The sequence below is a fragment of the Neodiprion pinetum genome, chromosome 5 (genome assembly GCF_021155775.2).
Source record: "Neodiprion pinetum isolate iyNeoPine1 chromosome 5, iyNeoPine1.2, whole genome shotgun sequence".
Taxonomy (NCBI): domain Eukaryota; kingdom Metazoa; phylum Arthropoda; class Insecta; order Hymenoptera; family Diprionidae; genus Neodiprion; species Neodiprion pinetum.
In genome coordinates, this window is record NC_060236.1 from 33,988,198 (window position 1) to 34,006,532 (window position 18,335).

The 18,335-nt window shown below is 40.7% G+C and overlaps 1 protein-coding gene across 3 annotated transcripts in view; it reads left to right on the forward strand.

Annotated features, from left to right (window-relative positions):
- LOC124218834 (Protein tyrosine phosphatase 99A) overlaps positions 1 to 18,335 on the forward strand; it is a 303,594-nt gene that overhangs the window by 134 nt on the left and 285,125 nt on the right. The window lies entirely within an intron of this gene.

Consider the following 18,335-nt stretch of genomic DNA (forward strand, 5'->3'; position numbering starts at 1 on the left):
CCCGTCGGATTCGTTCATCGTGAAATCCCGTCAACGCGTCTTACAGATACCTGTATACAGGATTTGTCGAGGAGGAAATAGTGGTGCGTAAATTTTCCTCCAAGGACTATAAATAATTTCGAAGGGCAAGTTAACGACACTCGAGATCCCCTTCAGCCGAGGAATGGACCTTGCAGATATACTTTTCTCTCCCTTTATATATATATATATTTTTTTTTACCGTACACAAGGGACCCAAGGGATTATTGTGGTTTGTTTTCTTTTTTTTTTTTTGAAAAAAATATAATATCCTTGGAAGGTGGGCGTCGGGTCGTTTTTCTCTTCGTTTCGTACACAGTGGTCATGGCTTAATCAGTCGCGTCAAGGAAACGACTCCGAAACACGTTCTCTGGCAATAAATAACCCCCAATTAATCACTGCGAATAGATAACCCGGATCTCCGCAGGATACACCGAGGGGTGCGTTTGAAGGTTGATAAACCAAGTTTATGCGATTATTAAATTAACTCCAGATGGTTTCTACTTTGAAGTGAAATGCTGCACAGACTCACCTAGATGTGCGACACGATCCCACTGGAAATCGCTTGCTTCCATTCCATTACAACTTTTTACCGCTACATTTTCCATATACTTTGCAGTTACAAATTATATTTACTGTATGACCTAGTATCATAGAATAAACTTTAAATGCCGACGATATTTTATCAACATTCGTACGGTTGGTGAAAATTGCTGCTTTTCACACGCTCAAAGAATAGCTAATGTCAATTGAAATGCTTTTTTTTTCCTAAATCTCACTAGGAACGTGTGTGTGTGTGTGTGTTTTTTTTTTTAAATTGATTAATTTTTTTCCTTCGACTTATAACGGACGTCAAAAATTTTTCCTCTGTACTGAATCAAAAAATCTGAAAGTTTAAAACTTCTGATCTGTTTGAGGGGTGGATTTTAATTTAGTATTTCTAAATGACGGGATGATCCTTGGTTATTATTTTTTTTTTCTTTTCATCTTCTTCTTCTTCTTCTTCTTTCTTTACCTTTACTGATCGACAATATGAAGAGGATGATGGACAAGTCATCGAAGTTTTATGGAATTCGTAATAACCGATATCAACCGTAGTTTTCAATCAGGCTATGATGATCCGCGAATAGCCCCGTCAGTCTTGCGTATTTTCAATTAGTGATTCTTAATCCACGGAGTCATTAATACCGTCGATACTTAACGACGGGTAAATTCCAGCCTGACAACCACCCGGCACGATGGGGTGGCGACTGCGGCGGTTCCTGGCTGTCGGTACAGCGAAATTGAATTTCACGAAGCGATTAGGGATGAGAGAGAGCGAGAGAGAGAGAGAGAGAGAAGGATCGGAGGTGCGGGAGAAGAGGGAAAGAGGAGCACACCGAAATTGCGTAGGTACAAGGAATATCGATTTCAGCCTTACGTGTGTCTCCGGTCCATCGTTCCCTTATATAGGCATATACCAGCTCCATTTACCCACAATTGTTGTTCTGTCTTATCTCGTTTTTTCCTTCGTTTCATCTTTCTTGGAAAACAACGTACTTTCTCTGCGATTGTACTTACGTGTAACACGTGTACAGAATTTTTCGAAGCAAATTTCTGCGTACATGTTCGGATTAGGTTAGGTTAGGTTAGGTTTTTTCATTCTTCTTGCAAAATAACATGGTTTCACTGCGATTATACTTACGTGTAACACGTGTACAGAATTTTTCGAAGCAATTTTTTACGTACAAGTTGAGGTTATATTAGATTACGTTAGTTTGAATTAGGTTAGGTTAGGTTTTTTCATCTTTCTTAGAAAATAACGTAGTGTCTATGCGATTATACTTACGTGTAACACGTGTACAGAATTTTTCGAAGCAAATTTCTGCGTACATGTTCGGATTAGGTTAGGTTAGGTTAGGTTTTTTCATTCTTCTTGCAAAATAACATGGTTTCACTGCGATTATACTTACGTGTAACACGTCTACAGAATTTTTCGAAGCAAATTTTTACGTACATATTTAGGTTGGATTAGGTCAAGTTAGGTTAGGTTAGGTTAGGTTAGGTTTCTTTTCTCAATCTCGCTTACTTTCTCACGTGACGGGCGAAAAATTATTCGGTTATATTTCGTCGACAGTGAAGAGGAAACATAAATAAAGGAAGAAAAATCGTTGGAGTTAGGTACTATCGGTTTTCATCTGCAGAAGTCAGCCAGTGAGCCATATAATTGTTCAAGGTATAAACTTGTCAAAGTTTCGAAAAGTGATTTATCATCATCATCATCATCATTATCATCGTGGTACTGCAGTGTGATGAACCCATTAATTAAGATTGAAGTGACGCAAATTAGAAAATGCTCGCTTGTCGTCGAGCAGCGCGAGTGTGATTGGCGTGTGAGAATTATGTATAATTACATTAAACACGTACGTTAAACGACTGTGCACGGAGTTGAGAACGGAAGGGGAGAAGATAGAATCAAAAAAAAAAAAAAATAATTCGTATGTCAAGTTCAAACCACTCGGCTAACGTGTACACAAATGTCAGAGTCGGAAAGCACAGCTTAATCCGTACGATCGACGCACGATCAAATTTCTAAACACTCCGCACAAGGGGTTAAAACCTGGGGTTGCAGGGGTTGCGCTCGTCTCTTTTCTATCCTGATTAAGTCGTTGCAGATCGTGCCGGAAAATGTCTTTAGACGTTGAACGCGCCTTCTTGAGGTGAGGAAGGGTTTGCGGATTGGCACCTTGATCTTGACGGAAGGAGGAGGGGGAGGCAAAAACCCTGAGCCCTTTACGGGGTTGAGGTTTGAGGTCAGAAAGGGGTGAACCGTTGAACAGGTAGGGGGAAGTTCCCATCAGTTGTGGGAAGGGGGGTGGAGCCAGAAGTTAATTAATACGAAATCCGAAAATCAACGGAACTTATAGCATGAAGCCTGAGTAGAAAGAGAGAGAATTCCCTCGAACTACGAAGTGTAAATAAAATGTGCGAGGGGCCATTTACTCCTCAATAAATTCATAAAGTTAACAGCTGGAAATTAAATTGGTAATCTAAGGAACTTGAACGCCCAAAATTATTTTTGAAATATACGACGTGGAATCTATCGAGGCAACTGAGATTGGGACGGGGTTGAAATTCTGAATTTAAAAAGTTTCGAAAGCGCCAAATTCCGAATATTTTCGCGGCGAAACTTGAAGCAAAGAAATCAAACTTTGATGAAACGTCAAAGTTTCAAATGGTCCGAAACCCGACGCTCCATGTTCCGAAAGGGCGTAACTTCGACAAGTCAAAGTTCCGAGAATGAGAAAATTTAAAAACCTGAAACATCGAAATTCCGAGTGATCGAAGATTTTCAGTTCCGTGGATTTCTGGTTTGGTGAAATTTCACCACTTTGAGCTTTCTTTGTTTTGGATTTTTGATATTTTTACGTTCGAAATTCTGGTCATTCTGATTTTCGGTTCTTCTGATCTTTTACACCCACTCGTTGAGTAGACTACGCCGTGTGAGTATATTTTAATTTTCGGAATGTTACTCTACGGAAACTTTACGTTCCGGAATTTTGCTCTGTCGGAAGTTTACTTTTCGGAACTTAGCTATATCGTAACTTGAATTTTCGGAATCTTGAATTTCGGAACTTTGAGCCGTCGTGTTTCCGACATTGGAAACTTTGTTGTTTCGTAAAGGTTTGATTACTCTACTTTAAGTTTCACCGCCAAATAATTTGGACTTAGGCGCTTTAGGAACTTAAACCCCGCCCCCTGAAATCATTCGAGATCACTTGAAATAATATGAAATTAGTGACAAGAATAGCGTGTTCTACAGTGTTAAAAATCATGAAAATCGTTGCAAGTTTTGCGATAAAATATGCTAACCGGTGCCAATTCATAAACATTATTACAGTTAATTTTTAGTTCACCGAGTGATTTCAAGCGATTTTTAGTATTTTCCTTTGATATGGAAATCGTTGAAAATCGCCCAGAACTCTTGTGGAAATCATTAGAAGTCAGTGGTGACGTTGAAACTCAATGGAAATGACTTCACGATGGGATGAAGATCGACAGAAATCACTGGAAATCGATATTAGTAATTTTCAAGCTCTTCGCTGTTCTTTTAACATATTGAAGTTGGTTACATTATAGCAACGATAGCATGCTGAGGAAAAATCGTTATTTCGCGATTTTGGAGTTGTCTAAAAGTCAGTAAACCGTAATAAAACAAAGCACACTCGTATTTCGAGATCTTGGTTCCTTTAAAATCCTAGTAATATTAAGAAAATAGTGTTTTCTTTTTATTCCCCAATGTTTCGTTACGAAAAAGTTACCAACTTAAGCCTCGTCTTCTTTTCGAGACGAGAGAAGAGCAGGCTCTCTCCATAGATCTTTTGGACTCGCCTGTTTCGCGGAGGGATGAAATTTACAAGCGTTTGTCACGGAGTACGGAGAAGGCCGCATTCGCGTTCGCCTTCCCGCACCCTGAGATTATCATAAAACGTGCATTCCGGGCGAATCCCCTTGAGAAAAACACTAAAACCCCCGTTGAGAGGCGAAGCCTCTCGCGTATCTCGCGGTCGGAGTTAAGGAACGAACGGATGAAGCCTTTCGCGCACCGCTTCTTCAGTTTCGGTTTGAATTTGAATTTTCTCAGAGAGTTGGTTCAGAGTCCTCTAAAGCGCCGCTCGAGCTTTTTGCTCTGAGAATTTTGAAACCTAACCTAACCTAAGCTAACCTAATCTAACCTAACCTATACCAACGCTGAAAATACAAGCGATTTCTATTGACGATGGTTAATTAATAATTGAACGCGTATGATATTCACGGTTTGTAAAGATTTTAAGGCAGGGTTCCAAATTGATTCCTCATTGTCGTCAATTTCATAATCGGGCCAAATACTGTTTAAATTTTATTTGTTTTTATTTTTATGGATTCAAACAGCCGATGAGGAAAAAATAATTGCGCCGCGTATTCTTTTATTTCAACTTTCTGAAATTGCACTACAATTATACCTTGTTCCCACGATGGATTGTGAACGAGATAGTTGTGACGTCACACGTACGTTAAGATGTATCTGTTATATGGCGAAAACACTGAAATTCAATTATCTGTAAAATTCGCAATTTTTAGTTTTAATAAAGAAGCAAAAATGCCCCTCAATTATCTGAAGTTACTGTATCAAAATTCGATATGAAAATTCAGAATAAAGGCTGATTGCTACTGTTGCTGCTGCTGCTCCTGCTTCTGCTTCTGCTGCATATGGCGACGCACTTGATTTATGTTTTCACCTTATACACGATCGTTCAGGTTATATTTTTCGATCGCGTATACGGAATATGAATGGGAATGGGACGGGGGTGCAGGGTTATCATTGACAGGGTATATATATGTATACATGTACATGTATATATATATATATATGCGGCGAGGGGGGGGGATATTATTGCATCACGTCGTGAGAGGAAGACGTGGATAAATGGGAAGATAGATAGCTGGAGAGAAAGTAAGTTTGCGTGTGTGTGAGTGTGTGTAAAAGAGGGAGAGAGAGAGAGAGAGAGAGAGAGAGAGAGAGAGAAAGAGGGGGATGAAAGGAAGAGAGTAAAAGAGGTATGGAGGGTGAAATACGGAGGGGAGTTTTAGGACGTAGAATAAATCGTATAATGAAACGGTAATATCATCACACCTGATTGGCTACTCAATCGATCTGATGCCATAAAAATCGCTGTTAAATATTGCTCGATTTTCGTGCTCCCCTCTTGCAAAGGGGATTTCATTTAGCAAAGTCAGAATCGAACGAAAACGTGTATAAGTATAAGGGGAAGTAAGACAGGAAGGAAGGAAGGAAGGAAGGAAGAAGGTCTCCGCGATTCTCCGAAAGCTTCGACAGAGTCGATCATCCCGATTCTTCCTGAATCCGAGGCAAGAAAGATAACGGATGGGGGGATGGGGTAGGGAGGGGGTAGTGGAAAGAAGACAGAAAGGAAGAAGTATAGAGAAGAATAAAAAAAAATTTCTCGCGAATCCCACAGTATAGATGGCCGTGTAATACTTCGACACTTTTATCCAATTTTATTTTACAATTCTCTTCTTTCCGGGTTGGTGAAATTGTTTCAAACTTTGAGAAATGATAGTGTTTACAATTGAGCTGCTTGTCTGTCGGTTCGAAGAAGTTTGAAAAATTGACGGAAAACACTGAGCATACTTGAATGTGAATTTCGCGCGTTTTCGTATTTTTACAAAATTTTTCACACTTTCGTTTCGATCGTATAAAAGAGCGCTATTTTTGAAAACACTGTAATTTCGAATTGAGGTAAGAGGGGGAAAAGTGTCAAAAAAATCTCCAGCAACGTCATTCGCGTCAATCAGTCGAAAATCATTGGAATCACCGGATCAAAAATGTCACAGGTTGACAATTTTGAACGTTGCAATAGTAAAACCTCTTCTCAAATTATTGCAATTTCAATTAGCGTTATTCGAATTTGCTGAAATAAATGTTTACCGAGCGGTAAGGATGTCGTTCTATTCGTGTTCGCGCCCGAATAACATAGCCGTAGATTTTTCAAACGGTTTTTTTTTTTTTTTATCTCCTCCTAACTTTTGATTCAAACGGTCCAGTCGATTCGTCCTTAAACTCCATTAATTTCCCTTCGCCTAACTCCGACGCGATACGCGCCTGTAGCTACGTTAGATACAATAATGTACATTTATATATATATATGTATATACACGTATATACAGATACATAACTTCGATAAAAGCAGAAATAACGGAGGCGGTTTGTTCCTCCTCGATTAAACGCCCCCCCCCCCCCCCCCCCGTCTGTCCGCCCGCTCGCTCCGTTACGCTTCCTTTATTTCTGCACGTTTCGTTTTGTCCTTCGTAGCCGAAATATCTACCCTTCGTTTAAATCCTCTCTCGTACACCATCCACCCTTAGCACGTACCTGCATATTTTTTGCGGAAAGAGGAGGAAAAAAAAAATGGAGGGTGAGAAAAAAGGAAAAAAAAAGAAAAGAAAAAAAAAAAGATTCTTCACCCTGTGCTTTTTTTTCCTCCCTCTCTGGGTATGATGCGCAGGTGTATTGTTGTTACATAGCTTTTACTTTGAACTCGGTAAATTGCGCGTGGATAACTGAGGAGGGGGATGCAAAAGTGGAGAAGAAAAGAAGTGAAAATTCGAGTTTTCATCCAACGTACAAAAAGAAAAAAAAAAGGGGGGGACACCATTAACTGTTTCTCCGCAATCCTTTCTCCTCTGCGGAGATCAATCCTGCGATTTTGTTCTCCCTGTAACGTCGTAGAACGAGAACCCGATACGGATATCGCTACCGAGAACCGAGGGACTTAGTCCCTCAGGATAACCCTTAGAGACAGCCGAAAGGACGGGGTGAAAAAATTCCCGCCTCGATTTCGACCTCTATCGATTCATTGTTATTTTTTATCTCGATTTCCCACCCCACCAACGCTCATAACACCCTCTCTCACAATCTATCACCAACTTTTTTAATTGATTGACATAGAAAATACGATTTTTCACCGTTTGATTCGATTTTTTCTCCTTTGTTTCACCTAACTTTCTCTCTCCCTCTCTCTCTCTCTTTTCAACATCAAGTTTCCGCCCTGTTGGTAAATTTTGACGCTGAAATATCAGGTTCATCGTATCAATATTTTGCGATGGGAATTCGACTTTATATACAACAAGAGAATCGTTTAGTCAGTCAAACTTGTCGGTTTTTATTTTGGCAGGATACATTTATTTCTGACATTAACAAATTACTTATTTAATAACCATCGCGACAAAACACGTCAGATTTTCTAGTTATTTTTTTGAATCTGCAGCTTATCGATGTTGCTCTCAATAACATGTTTTTCCATTCGAATATCGACAACCTTTCATGTTCACCATTTCACCTACATATAGAGGATTCAATTTTTTTTCCTACCCGAAATTTTTACCTTGGCGCGTAGAAAGACGGCGGGAAATTGTTAATGACGATTCGGTATATCTTGCGCTGAGAATGGCGACCTGCAGGATGAGATTCGGGGACGCGGTAGATACCCGTTGAAAAATGAGGCCGATCCCATTTCGTAATGGACGTCCAACCGGCCTGAGAGCAGAGTCCTCGAGGCCGCTAATCGGGTCGGTATTTTTTCAATTTCTCGCACCCTCCTTTGACCAGAGCGTCGTTAATGAATCGGACGAGAATGAAACGCCGAGGTTAATTACCTAGTGGCAGCGGTGGGATTAACACGGAAATTGAACTAATTACACTTGCGTGTACCTACTGCGTGTAGATATATTTAAAGTCTATTGCAGCCAGCGATTGAATAGGGCGTAAAAAAATTATCCTCGGATCGATTTATTATTGAACGGGGAAAATTAAGATTAACAGTAAACCCTACCGGGGGAATTCCTTCGGGTTTAACGATGCGAACGACGCTTCGCCGGTAGATAGGCAACTTAAGTCACATCTCCGGTACTTGCCGCCTGTAAGATGTAACTCTGATTGCCTATCTCTTGGCGAAGCGTAATTCGCATCGTTAACCCTCGGTTTTCTTTTTTTTCGGTAGATTGAACAGTCTCGAATTAGTGTACCATTCTTTTCGTTTTCTCTGAAACAAGGTCCGAACCTTGAACTAGTTTGTGTCATAAACAAAACATAAAAAAGGCATACCAAAGTACAGATGTTGTAACCGGAATGCAAAATATTTAGACCAAGGTCCGATGGGACAAGTTAGACACATGTGTGTATGTCACGTCCTCTCTAAATAATCAACTTTCCATGGCTGACGCCAACCGGCGTTAGTTGGTAACGAGACGCCTAATGTGAAAAAAATGTAAGAGCCTATTATTCATTAATAAATATTATCCGGTGAAATATGAACTCCTGTGCGATTTTATTTGTGCCAGACCATACGGGCGAGTAACCTTTTAACCCTTTCGTGGATACATTTTTCCTTAGGGGTCGCTGATTACGAACCTGAACTCGAAATTCAAAAATTCAAAATGGCGGATATAATATAGCGGACAAGTAGAAACCAAAAGAAAAATTTTGTAAATTTTTTTTAGTTCGTATCGAATTTGTGTAAAAACAGAAATTCGGATTTTCATGGTAGATCAGCAGAAAATGCTTTTTTCGTGGAACAGTACGAATTTCGACCATTTGTTCATACGTGCTATGTTTAATATAAACAAATGAATACATTTTTATCTTTAGACTTAGAAATATTTCAGGGATCATGCGGAACCACAAAACTCGGCAGTTGTTACCAAAAAAGTAGTTTCATAAATAAAAAGCCACAAAGAAAAAAAAAAATGTGAGACGGCTGGGCTTCCCAACGTGAATTAAATGGTCGAGAGATATCGCACAGGAATTTTAGAATTTGGTACAAAGTAACGTTTGGACCTTCTTCCGCTTGAGAAAAGGAGACACAAAAAGAAAGAAAAATACCGACATTACTCCGAAACGGTTTAGTGCCGATCCTAGCGCGCTGCTTCTCCATCAAATAATCGAGCTCACCTGCATTTGCCGGTTGGCTGGCAAGTCCCGCGGAACGTTGCGTCATCGGCGCTAACGACACGACTGCCTGCAGAGGCAGTGTCAGCGTCATAAGCACCGCTAGTGACGGTGGTCGGTGTGCTAGTCGGACCAGCAGTGGCGGCAGCAGGAGGAGCATCACCATCACCACCACCACCACCGGCAGCGGCGGGAGTTTAATTAAAAGTTTCTGAGATGTCAAACGGGAAATTTCGCGTAACCATGAAGCATGCTTTGGACGACTGAGAGACGCAGAGAGAGGGAGAGAGAGAGAGAGAGAGAGAGAAACGACATCAGCTGCCGGCTTTGTGGACACGAGCATTCGCCTCACTGGTTAAACTCACGCGCTTTCAGAGCTTTTGCCGGTCTTTCGTAACCCAGGCAAAAATACCTCTTGCAACTAAACGTAGCCTTCGTATAGGTACATACTTAGAAAACGTGATAGATTTGCAGGGATCAATTTACATTACGCTCAAATTGTTTATCTTGCAATCATTCGATACGCCTCCATCCCTACTAATGCATTCTTCGTACAAGTTTTAGGATGTGATATTTGCACGAGGTTGAAGTTAGTAACGTTATCGTAACGAAACATTGGGGAAAGAATCACTATTTTCTTAATTTTACAGTGATTTTGAAGGAACTGAGATTTTGAAATATGAGCGTATTTTGTTTCATTACGGTCTACTGAATTTCAGACAATTCCAAAATGGCGAAATAACGGTTTTTCCTTAGCAAGAATCGTTACGATAACGTTACTAACTTCAATATGATGATATTACAGGGATCTGCAGCCAGGTTACAAATTTGACGAAACAAAGATCGAGAAAAGGTACTGACGTTTATTAAGTTTCATCCAAATGACCGAGACCCTGTGATACAGATGAAAAAATCGGAATCAGAAAAGCAACAGCGATTGTTCACCGAAATCAATAGTAGAATGTACATTTTTTGCTGCAACTCGCGGACTTTTTTTCAGCTAAATGTTACTCGAATAGCTTCAGTCATACCTTTTGAACTTCTGTATGCACCTTTGAAAGTGTAAAGTACACGCCAATCGTGGAACATGTAAAACGATATTTTCGTGTGTCTGCGCGATAGCAGCGCAGGCCTCATTAATTAAATCTCCGATAGTGTTTACCTTTGGCGTTTGGTTAATGGCAGACATTTTTCATGCAGACTAAGAACTTAGTAAAGGAGAAAAATACTTCTGTACGAGTTATATGCTTATTTTACGCGCGATACTTGATTTGACATCATAGAATTTAGTTTCCACTACAGTCGACAGGTGGACGCGAGGATATTGCTTCCCGTAACTGAAGCATGTTTAGGTTTTGGTAGAATAGAAATAACGGTCCAAAACATTGCATCTGTAATAGTGAGGGACGGTTTTTTTATTTGGAAAAATCGTCGAAAAGTTTCGTCAAAGTTTTCGAAATGCATGATTCAATGTCAACCGAAACAAAAATGAAATTATATCAAATAAATATATTTAGCAACGATTGATCAACGTTCTTCCTGCGTTGCTATAATTTTAAAAGACACGAGGTATGTATGTTGAATATAACAATTTTTGCCCTCGAAGACTTGAAAAACTTTGAGAATATCCAAATCCAAAATTAGTGGTAAGCCTGGACAGTTGATAATAGTGATCGATTCGTAACTTAATACTCGAAAGACGGTACAGACGAACGCAGCCGGATAAGCTCTATTACACTTTATATCCTGCACGTTATTTGGTGAAAAAGTGTATATAAGATAAAGAAAAAACGACTGTTACCCCCTCAAGGTTGAGTTACACGTGCGGGCGTGTTACACACACACACACACACACACACATGTATACATATACATATATAGATATGCATTATGTAGGTATTTATGTAAATATGTATGTACATCAATTTGTGGGTATTCAAGAATCATTAGGTTATCCGGATAATTAACGATCTAATTTTGGATAACCCGGGGAAATGAGTGAGTTCGGTGGCGGCCAGCAGCAACGAGGTGCTTCCTAACTTTTAATTATGATATCGCGTGAGCTTCCATTTCGATCGAGGAACCCAACCGGACTCCCTGGCATGCAGTGGAAGCAAATGGTCTGCCGGCCCCATGGAATTGCCAAAAAATTACCCTTTCATTTCAACAAATTGATCGTGGAAGGGGTTAGCCTAAACCCTGATAACATCGGGCATCGGGGATGATCCTTGCCAAACGAGACCTCCTTTCCCTGTCAAACCTCTATGCATGTGTTATAGATGTATGTACATAATGGGCCGTTGCGGATAATATCGAAATCGCTATTTTTAATTTTACACCCCTCTTAGCATGTTTCAAGGCATAACAGAAGAATATGACACCATTTGAAAAATATAGTTAATATTAAAAAAAAAAAAAATGACTCTTCTAGTATTCCTGCGATTTTGGCGAATTAATCATTGTTACTAATAATCAATTTTGATAATTATACAGAATTAAATATATATCGAGGATGTTTTCACAAGCAAAAGCCGCACTGTGTTAGTTTGCCTAACGTTGGGGGGGATAAATATCGGTAAAAGAAGCCGTTTGTTTTACCGATATTTGTTCCCCACAGCGGTAGGCAACCTAACATACTGCGGTGTTTATTTGGAAACACCCTGTATATAAAGCTTCCTAACTGCGATGAGCGTTTGAAATGAGGAGTGATAAGTTAACAAACGTTTCATAAATATTAATTAATTGCGAATAAACCACAGGTGATAAATGAATCGCAACCTCATCCATTTCTCACAATCAGCCGACTGTTTCTGTAATATCTTATCGTTTATGCCAAGTCAATTTTACTCTTCGGTATTGTCAAATGCAAGCCGGATAAATTTCACAGATGAACAGTGACAACGTTTCTCCTTTTCTCTATCCTCCGCTCTTACGTCCTATTTACAAGGCTGCAATTGTCATTGTTTTCACTCTTTTTTATCCCGAAGATAAGGAAAATACTTGAATTCAGTATAACGTTTGTATATACGCTGTGAAAAATTTTTAGTAATGCTTACTATTCAGTTTTCTATTAGCTAGATTTCTCAATATCATCGAAAAATATAGTTCAGGGGTAGAAAATGATAATAATTTTTCTAGCAGTATTCAGAAAATTTACTATGTGTCACTGTTTTTTCTGATTATGGCCACTTGTAACTTTTGCGATAATTTTAACGTTGGTGTAGCAATAAATTAATTTTGTGGCTTGATTTAACTGAAAAACATTAGTATACAAAAGAAGCGGATCAAACGTTGCTGTAACTGAAAAATGTAGCATTGCCAACTGTGAGGGCACTGCATGTTTACTTTTATCATGTTTCACTATAATACCAACTATATTCGAAACGTTCTAACGAAACTCATTTTACTAGAATCTTCTAGTAACTACAAAACATGAAAGAGTTTATAACTTTTCTGTACTTGTGACTTTGACTAGTATTTAGCCGTTAGTAAATCAGGCTCAAGTCGATGACCCTCATTCTGCCATACAGGTATATACATGCCTATCTATCTACCCATCTACAACATCGAATCGATAAATTCAACGATTTCCCTGCGAAATTCTGCGAGCGTCAAATTGGTCGCTATAAAACGAAATTGCCACGTTGCAGCTCACTTCCACCCCATGTAGAAACATGCAAAAATTTTTATTGGCCGAAAATATACTTTTTTTTTTTGTTCCACCCTCATGTATGACACGAGTATATCGGTATCTGTTATGTACAATATACGTATATAAATATATATTATGTATACTCGGACGGTGAAAATCATAAATCAATCATTTGTCCGTTGATATAGACGATTGTATTAAAAATTGAGACGTTTTTCCATTTCGTCCTTCTCCAATTTTTCTACGCAACCAAAAAGTGTATAAATATCACGTTTCATCTCACCGCGTGTGAGTGTGTGCGTATCTTGAAGGCAAAAAAAAAAAAAAAATACAAAATTATCTATCCGTCTGTTTCTTGGTTCCCCATGAGTTAGGTATTACGGGATTGTATTTAGTTTGCTAATATGGAATATGAACTCTTGGGTACATAATATACGGGGTCGTTTTATACGTAGGAATAGCGCTGGGGTGGAAGTTTTCTGCGAGATTTTAAAGGTACATTAAAAAGATGGCACCGAGGTTGAGGTCTGAAGGTTGTCGCGTGGTAAAGTTGAAAACCGCGTTGCCTTAAATTCGCGGCGAGAGAATGAGAGGGAGGGGAAGAATTTAAAAAATTTCAAGAAATATAGGATGAAGTGTATAAACATGAAACGAAGAAAAGCCCCTTAGACTTGAGCTTTAAGAATTTTAACATTTGTGAAAAGTTTTTGCACAACAAAATATGACGGTCCGAAACCTCCCGTCCCCCACCTCCCGCCAAAAAAAAGAAAAAAAAAAAAGAAAGAAAAGCAAAGTTAAACAAATGCAAAACAATTTGTGTGTTTCCTCTCTGGCTTGTGCCACATTTTTTTTTACCGATGACGTTTCCGCGTTACCAGGTTACTGCTTTACATGTATAACGCTGTCAAAAGAAGAAAAAAAACAATCTCGGAACAATTCAATTTAACGGGTGCCAATTCACACCTCAAATGTCCGAGCCAAATATTTTGTAGGACTGCAACGACGCGGAAACAAACCGCCAGGGGCGGCGAACCTTTGTTGTTGACATTTATTACTATTCTCTTTCGTATGACTGCAGGTATAGAAATTTGTTATTTGTGCTGTTTTTTTTTTTTTTTTTCTTCTCTCATTCCTCCCTTCATCCTTATCTTTACGTACAAATTTGTATGTATTTATTATTTTCTACATTCGACACGCGAACGGTAATTCAAAAAATCTCTCGCCATCTGCAAGGGGAGGATTTCCATTCGGAGGTGTCACGAATACATGTATACGTAATATTATATTTGATACAAGCGGGAAGACAATCGCCGCGGGATAAAAGTGCGCGTACGTAGGTACGTATATACATATATGTATATATGTAATATGCATATGTATGTATATCGGTCGGGGGAAAGCCGGACCGCGCGGTTTAAGCAGCCAATTTAGGCTAATGGAGCCTCCTGTGGTTTTTCCATTCGCCGCAGGGACAGGAAGCATCGGAACCGCGACGAGTGCCTTTGCCCTGCGTACATAACACCGCGTATCTCGTCGTCCTTCTCCTCCGAGGGTCCCTCGGTTTTCCACTCAAATCGCGTCGTCTCACCCCCTTGACAAGCGTAAACAGCCCGGCAGCAGGCCGGCCGGTCGGTCGGACAGGAACGCGTACCAGTCAGGGTGCATAATTTATCTTCTTTATTCATCATACGCACCAGATATATGGGGTGCCTGCCTGTCCTTCCACCGGCACACGCATTACATCCCTCGCCGAGGCATTAACGACCGAGTGGACTATGCCTTTTGTGTTTATTCTTTCCGCGGCGAAACAGAAAGAGAGAGAGAGAGAGAGAGAGAGAGAGAGAGAGAGAGAGAGAGAGAGAGAGAGAGAGAGAGAGATAGAGAACCGAAGAGATCAATGGCTGTCTTCACCCCCCCCCCACCCCCCACTCAGCCTCTCCCACTCTCTCTTCCTCTCCATGTCCCGTTTTTGAATTTTTACTCTCCACTCTCTGGAGCCTGCCTTGTTTTCATTACACACATACTTTGGTTGCTCGGATTTTCCCTTCTTTCATCCTCCCCCCTCCGCGCCTTATTTTGCCCGGGGTTGAAATCAAGGCTTCCCTGCGGGTGCAGGTGAGTCTCTTCCTTTTCCACCCTCTTTTTATTTCTTCTTGATATTTAATTAGGTACGACCCTTAGGCGATGACGGTGGTAGGTTTAAAGAGGATCGTAAACTAATTTTGTTACCTCAAATATTGTATCTCACACTATACAGCTCGTTATTCAATCTCTTCAGTTTTGTGGGGTGTGTTGTATGTATAAATGTATACCTATATACGCATGGGAATATAATATACAAGCTGCGATGATGCGATGTGATAAGGGTCTTCTTACTCGCGATGTAATACACCGCGGAGCGTTGGATACCGTCGAGCCTTGTTTGTAGGGTGAAAAATCTTCACCGAGCTTCCGTCGTCCGTCGGCTAATTGGATTCAAACTTATCCTAGGACTACGTGATCGCCAAACAACGAACCGGGATGTGAAAGTGGTCAATTTGCGGTCCGGCACGCGACGCCATTCTCCAACCCTAATGTGCACGAGACTCGTAAACTTCCTGATCCGGGTGACCCTGACAGTCCAGGGACACCTGAGAACCTCGCGATCAAATCGCGTCATTGGCCAACATCGATTCTTCCACGTGTCATATCCTTTCCAACTTGGGGCAGACATATTTTGTCACACGGATATTTATGTGGCGGGTTAGGGGAGAATGAAAAACGGATCAACGGTTGTCGATGTAACTGATTATAAACTAAGCTCTTGTCAAAGGTGTTAAATTTCGGACAAACTTCGCTTGCCGTCGTTTTTGTTCAATCCGATATTCTGTTCGAAAAGTATTCAGGAGTTGAAATGATATCGGGGCTGAAATAAAATTCGAGCTGCGCTTCAGTGGCGGCCATTTTGGTCTTTTTGTCTGCGTCATTTCACTGGCGTTTGCGTCGTGTATCGGTGTGTGTTTTTTGCGTCGAACAGCGTATTGTTCACCCTTGACATATTGATGGAACGCGATCGGTTCTCCCTGCTCCAACCTATGGATTCTAGGGTGTCTAGAGCGAAGTCTGTGTACAACTAGTTAAACTTTGTATTGAAGTTACCCTGACGACCTCTCGAAGTGGATAACACATCTCTACTCTGCATGTGCAGACTGTAACCAGGTCGCTATAACCAGGCAACCCCCAAAGGAGAGAGGAAACTTGACGTGTGGTATTCAGGTTTCGCGATATCAATGAAAATCGGTAAATGCCTATAATACTTGCCTCGAGTCCTTTCGATATTCCGAGTCCGATTAGCCAAGGAATAGGTGGGGATATTATACCGCGGGTGATTAGTGACCGTGTCGTCAATAACCAGGAAATTAATTCGAAGGGCGAAATAGCTACGGGGGGGGGGGGGGGGGGGGCGCAAGCTCTTCGAGTAAGTGGTTACCAAAGGACCCGATCCTGTCTTCGCTAAGAGAGAAAGAGAGAGGGAGGAATTATTACAGTCAGAAGGGCCATGAAGCCACGCTTCCTGGCATATAGCTGCCGGTGAAAGTTCCTCCGGAGTTGAGGAGGGGCCAGCTAGGCATACATACACAGGCACCTTTGCCTCTCTCGCAAACTGTCGTCCGTATAAATCAAAAGACATCTGCGACTTTGCACACCCGCCAGCTAGCGGGGGCTGCAGGTTAGTTTAGGTTGGCTCATGGTGCTCCGAGCCTAGCAGCGCCACCCTATTACCCTCGTCGAGTCACGTACAAGAACGACCAGCCTTGAAACTCTCTCTTGCAGGCCACCGTAGCACGAGTTTCTTTCCAAAAGTGTACCTACACCTATACCCATACCACCATGCACTCCCTGTTCGCGATGGTGTTACAACCTTGGGCTGGCGAACATGCCGTTGGAACACCCTGACACCGCACTTATAAACTGTTTTACCTAAACCTTTTCCTGCAGAGGACTTTGTTGTTGTTTTTTTTTTTTTTTTACCTCTTAGTTAGGAGAGGATGAAAGGTGGTACGGATATCTTTGCAGTAATATTTTACACATCTAGAGTGAAGTAAAGCACTTCGTTTTCTTCTTTTTCTTTCACTTTCACTCTGCTTATTCTCGCATCCAGTGTTTATCCTTGACGAAGAGGGGAGCGACCCAGTTTAGCCTCATTTTGTACTTGAGGAGGTCCACTAATTTTTTCGTCAAAGATCAAACGAAACTTTTTACGTAACCTCTCGCTTCCTGACTCCTGTATTTTGACTCGCATCGGTTGTTCTATCTTCAAAAACTTTTTTTTGGTATGCGTGCGTTACGTATTTATTAAACTAAGTGTTAATAGGAGGTTTTTTTCATCCCTGTATAATATCATGTACACATTTACTTTGAGCAAGAAGAGACGAAGGAAAATTACCTCCTGAATTAAGAGACTCTGAAGTGCGGAATGGGCGCAGCCGGTGCTCTGCTCCCATATTTTAAACACTTAACTAGGCGCGCAATTGCCTCCCAAAATTAAAAAAACTTACTCAACGTAGCAGCTCGGTAAAAATAAATATCCTGCGTTCATGGGTACCGATTTTTTGAAAAGTTGAGCGGTTAACTTAGAGGACGAAACGCATTTTAAAGCGTTACTTATGGTTGATGTTATGGTAAATATTGATACTTCAATTACTTCGTTATCGGTTTTTCATTCGATTAAATAACTTTGCGAGCGAAAGTTAAGAATTTCAAGCCAAGAGTGGAGTTTAGTGATGAAAATTAACCGAAGCTCTTCATATCTGCTTGGCCATGGAGATGAAAGATTGAACAATTATCGATTTATCTATGAGAGGTGCAGGGGTTGTTTCATTTGAAAGTGGACGCAGTTAGGCTTTGCCGGTTTCAAGTGACGACAGCTTTTGTTGCAGGTCTGGGGTTTTCGGACGGTCGTTAACTAAAAAGGGGTTAAAGTGTTGGAAACGAGGTTCGCTAGGTACGTTGGGTGGGTTTAGCATAGTTGCGAGTCTACAGCGAAGGATTATAATTTGGGTAGCTCCGGCTCAGCCTTCGTGACGATCGTTAGCTCGGCCTCGAAGCTGCCAAGCTGCTACTGCTGCCATGTAGTAAGGATTCGATGCAAACTCGAATACTAACCGAAATGTGTCAGCCGGTCATTAGGAACAGTGA